Source organism: Saccopteryx leptura, chromosome 3 (assembly GCF_036850995.1).
Source record: "Saccopteryx leptura isolate mSacLep1 chromosome 3, mSacLep1_pri_phased_curated, whole genome shotgun sequence".
Lineage (NCBI taxonomy): Eukaryota > Metazoa > Chordata > Mammalia > Chiroptera > Emballonuridae > Saccopteryx > Saccopteryx leptura.
In genome coordinates, this window is record NC_089505.1 from 252,098,337 (window position 1) to 252,103,934 (window position 5,598).

The window sequence follows — 5,598 nt, forward strand, 5'->3', positions numbered from 1 at the left end:
CAGTGTCCCTGTTTCCTCACAGCAGAGGCGTGTAAGCCTGGCAGGCTTTAGCTCAATGACCTTCCTTTCCACTATTGAAACAGGACCCAGATGGCATCCTATGAGACCCCTTTGGGGCGTTGGAGCCTTTAAGGGTGTATCCTAAAAGCTGGTAGTTCCCTGATCTCTATTGGGCTTTTTCTGCCTCTAGGTATCTTAAAAGCCATGCTCAGAAGATCTTGCTGAGGGGTTTGAGGATCCCCATCCGCCTATATAAATCTTTTCCATATATCTGGAGCTATTTGGAAAAAGACAAAACAGTGTTATTAGCTGGATCTAATAGAGAAGGTAGTAATTTGCAGGCGAAAAAGATTTGGTGTCTCCTGTTCATCAGCCTTCAAAAGAAATGTAATTTTTTTTTTAAGTAAAAAGCATGAGATCCTTTTTTGGTTCATAAGTGTGATGATTGGGTGTTCACGCTTTTGTGTGACATGTGCCTCCCTCAAAACTTGTTATGACGTCGGCACATTACCCGTCTGATGAGAGAAAAAAAAATGAGAAAAAAAAAAAAAAAAAAAGCATGATATAGTAGACCCGTAGGAGTCATTGGCCTGGTGTGCAGGATTCCCGGGCTTGATTCCTGACCAGAGCACCCAGGAGAAGAGCCCATCTACTTCTCCACCCCTCCCCCTCTCCCTCCTCTCCATCTCTCACTTCCCCTCCCACAGCCAAGGCCCCACCGGAGCAAAGCCACCCCGGGCACTAAGGATGGCCCCATGGCCTCCGCCCCAGTCGCTAGAATGGCTCTGGTTATAACAGAGCAACACCGCAGATGGGCAGAGCATTCCCCCCTGGTAGGTATGCCAGGTGGATCCCAGTCAGGCGCATGCGGGAGTCTGTCTGACTGCCTCCCCATTTCCATCCTCAGAAAAATACAAAAAATAAATAAATAAAAGAAATAATACAACCAAAAAAAGAAAGAAAAAAAAAGGGCATTCTCTTGTGTTAAAGCTCCAGGGAGCATGGAGTGAGCTTGAGTATGTCCTATGAAACATGGAGCTCTATGTTGACATATAAGTCTTTGAAGAAGGAGGAACTTCTGAAATAGTTCATCAGCATTTGTCCCTAAGACAGCAGTCTTTATAGTGGAAACACTATAAGTAAATATTTGCTGTCTATAGATTAAAGGGGGAATATGGAAAATGCTGAAAAGCCATGCTCTTTATGCCCCTCCCCTCCCCCAACCCCCTCCCTCTCCTCCCCCCACCCTGTACCCCCAACACTGTTGTCCATGTCTCTGAGTCTCATCTTTATGTCCCACCTATGTATGGGATCATATAGTTCTTAGCTTTTTATTTCTTTATCTTGCCTGATTGCTCTGGCTAAAACTTCCAAAACTATGTTGAATAAGTGTGGAGAGAGTGGGCAGCCTTGTCTTGTTCCTGATTAAAAAAAAAAAAAAAAAAAAAGCCTATATTTTTACAATTTAATATGAGATAAGATGATTGTTTGTCATATCTGGTCTTTATTATGTTAAAGTACTTTCCTTCTATATTGATTTTATTGAGTGTTTTAAACATAAAGTAATGTTATATCTTATCAAATGCCTTTTCTGCATCTATTGATAGGATCATATGGTTTTTGTTCTTTGTTTTGTTGATGTGGTATATTATGTTGATCTATTTCAATATGTTGAACCATCCTTGTGCTCCTAGAATGAATCCCACTTAATCATGATATATTATTTTTTTAATGTGTGTTGTATTCAATTTGCCAGAATTTTGTTTAGGATTTTTGCATCTATATTCATTAGAGATATTGGTCTGTAGCTTTCTTTTTTTGTGTTGTCCTTGCCAGGTTTTAGTATGAGGTTATGTTGGCCTCATAAAATGTGTTGGGGAGTATTATTTCTTCTTCTATTTTTTAGAAGACTTTGAGAAGAATAGATACCAAATCTTCTTTGAATGTTTGGTAGAATTCACTAGTGCAGCCATCTGGTCCTGGACTTTTATTTTTGGAGAGATTTTTGATAGTTGTTTCTATCCTCCCTGCTTATAGGTCTATTTAGGTTTTCCACTTCTTTGTGACTCAGTTTAGAAAGATTGTATAGTTCTAGGGATTTATCCATTTCCTCTAGGTTGTTGAATTTGGTAGCATATTATCTTTTATAATATTGTACTATGATCCTTTGTATATCTATGATGTCTGTGGTAATTTCTCCTCTTTCATTTTGGATTTTATTTATATGAGTCGTTCCTCTTTTTTCCTTAGTGAGTCTAGCCAATGGTTTGTCAATTTTATTGGTCTTTTCAAAGAATAAGCTCTTTGTTGTATTAATTTTTTTCTATAGTTTTTGTTGTTGTTGTTGTTATTGTTCTCTATTCATTTAGTTCTGCTCTAAATTTTACTATTTCCTTTCTTCTGCTGACTTTGGGTTGCCTTTGTTCTTCTTTTTCTAGTTCCTCAAGGGGTGATGTTAAGTTGTTTACTTGGGATCTCCCTTGTTTCTTGATATAAGCCTGTAATGATATAAACTTCCCTCTTATTACTGCTTTTGCTGCATCCTAAAAATTTTGATATGTTGTGTTGTCATTTTCATGTGTCTGTGTATATCTTTTGATCTTGGCTTTTATTTCTTCTTTGACCCAGTCATTTTTTTAGAAGTATGTTGTTTTTTCCACATTTTTTAGTTTATTTACTTTCTTTTTACAGTTGAATTCTAATTTCAAAATCTTATGATCAGAAAGTATGCTTGGTATAATTTCAAGCTTCCTGAATTTGTTGATGTTAGTTTTGTGGCCCAACATATGGTTTATCCTTGAGAATGTCCCATGTACACTGGAGAACAATGTATAATCTTACATTTTGGGATGAAATGTCCTATTAATGTCTATTATGCCCATTTGGTCCAGAGCATCATTTAAGACTGATTTTTTTTTTATTGATTTTCTGTTTGGATGATCTATCTAAAGCAGGGGTCCCCAAACTTTTTACACAGGGGGCCAGTTCACTGTCCCTCAGACTGTTGGAGGGCCGGACTATAAGAAAAACTATGAACAAATCCCTATGCACACTGCACATATCTTATTTTAAAGTAAAAAAACAAAATGGGAACAAATACAATATTTAAAATAAAGAACAAGTAAATTTAAATCAACAAACTGACCAGTATTTCAATGGGAACTATGGCCTGCTTTTGGCTAATGAGATGGTCAATGTCTGGTTCCATATTTGTCACTGCTAGCCATAACAAGTGATATGACGTGCTTCCAGAGCCATGATGTGTGTGTCCCGCGTCACCAGAAGTAGTACTGTACGTGAGCAACACTGCGCTTTGTGGAGCCGCCACATACAGTACTCCAGGAGCACAGGATGCAGATGTGTTCCTCTCACTGACCACCAATGAAAGAGGTGCCCCTTCCGGAAGTGCAGCAGGGGTCAGGAAATGGCCTCAGGGGGCAGCATGCAGCCTGCAGGCTGTAGTTTGGGGACCCCTGATCTAAAGCCATCAATTGTGTGTTAAAATCTCCATGTATGGTTGTAGTTTTGTCTGCTTCTATTTCTAGATCTGTTAGTAGATGTCTTATATATTTTGGTGCTTCTTGGTTTGGTGCATATATATTAAGAAGTGTTATGTCTTCTTGATACAATGTTCCCTTTATCATTATGTCCATCTTTGTCTCTGGTGACCTTTATTGTCTTGAATTTAGCATTGTCAGATATAAGTATGGCCACACATGCTTTTCTTTGGATATTATTTGCTTGAAGCATCATTTTCTCACCTTTCACTTTGAATCTACTTTTGTCCTTGACTGCAGCTTAGATGTGTCTTTTGAAGGCAGCATGTGGTTGGGTTTTGCTTTTTGGTCCAATCTGCTACACTGTGTCTCTTTATTGGTCCATTTACATTTAGGATAATTATTGACACTTAAAGATTTCTTATAGCCATTTTATGTATTTTTTTTGGTAACTCTAAGTCTTATTTGGTTCTTCTCTTTTTTGTTTCTGTCAGTTATTTTTGTTTGGTGCTATTTCATACTTCTTTCCCATGTTTCTACTTTTTTTAACTGTGTGTTTCAGTAGTGGCTTTTTTGTCAGTGGTTACCATTAGGTTATTAAGAGAAAAATGTTCATATGTACAAGAGTCCTTTGTCTTATGAGTGCTTCTGCACTCCAACCTCTTTTGCTATTGCAAATCTTTATCCTCTCCCCTTTTATGGTATTGTTGTCACAGATAATCATTGTTTTTACTGTGATCTTGAAGGAGTTTTTACTTGTTGTTTTGATTTGTTTTGGTCTTTGTATCTGGTCAAATAACTTTCTTGAGTATTTCCTGCAGTGGGAGTTTTCAGGTGACAAATTCCCTCAGTTTCTGTGTGTCTATAAAAGTTTTTATTTCTCCTTCATGTTTGAAGGGTAACTTTGATGGATATAGTATTCTTGGCTGATAATTCCTCTCTTCAGTACTTTGAATGTTTGAGTCCACTCTCTTATGGCTTTTTCCAGTGAGCCCAGCTTGGGTTCTTTTGCTGCATTATAGTTGTTCAATTTGTTGAAATTTCAAGGTGAGAGATCAGAAGTATCTCTCATGTCACCATTACTCTGATGTCATCTCAGGATGCTCTAATTTGGGGTGGGAATCTTCCAACCCAATAAGTAGTCATCACATCCTCAGAATTTCTCTTCCCCAGCTAGAATTTGGGAGATATGCATTCTGGTTTTGACCTCTCTACTAAAAAGTTAAGAACCCATGATAAAGTGTTTTTCTCATCAGAGCCTTTGCTTCCTTATCAGCAATATGTGTGTGTTGATCTGAATAACCATGAAGAATTATTTTGGTCTGAGATCAAAGCTTCAGCCTGAACCCCATTGCCCAGTGTATTGCCCTAATGATGTGTGAGAACATGAGAGAATGAGCTAAAGAGAGAGCCCCTACATCTACCCCCAGAAGAAGATGCAGCTTTGTTCACTTCTGAATCCTTTCCTGCCTGGGCCTTTCGTGGTTACAGGAGTTGTCTAGCTTTGTTTTATTTTGCTTTGTTTTAATTACATTCAAAATTAGCAAAACAATCCCCATGATCAACCTGGAAGAATAATTGGCCCATTTGGTACATCTGACTGTATGGGGAGACCCCCTTGTCATCATACCAGAGTCCCACACATATTCTGCTCCCAGGTAGATGGTGTCTAGGAAACCCAGAGAGCTCATCTATCCCATCATTAACCTCATTTTGAGACAGCCCCAGAGGCAGTCCTTTAGCCACCGGCACAGCTGCCTGTCAATTGTGTCAAGCCAGTAACATATTAGTTAGCAGGGGAGCAATCCAAAGAGGTAGCCATAGATCCAAATGCCTGAAAGATATTCTGCAATGTTGTAATTATGTCCTGCAGCTGCCAAGGGTGTCCTCTGTGAGTTCACAGATAGTAGTTGTACCATGGAAAGAAAAGGACAGGTAACAGCAGCCAAGCTATTAATAATAAACAACAGGTCTCGGTTCTCACTCACCAAGACAGTCCTCAACACTTAAGTCATGATTTATCCACAGGTTCCTATGACTATTCCCAGGAGATTCTGGCCCCTTATTATGGGTGCTAGATACCCATATTCCAAAACAAAGA

General features: G+C 38.7%; 1 non-coding gene across 1 annotated transcript; it reads left to right on the top strand.

The window, feature by feature from the left end:
• The first annotated feature begins 417 nt into the window (after window positions 1-417).
• Window positions 418-521, top strand: LOC136401686 (small nucleolar RNA U13). Its single transcript, XR_010750696.1, has one exon. It is a non-coding gene; the product is annotated as a small nucleolar RNA U13 (small nucleolar RNA).
• Window positions 522-5,598: the final 5,077 nt, after the last annotated feature.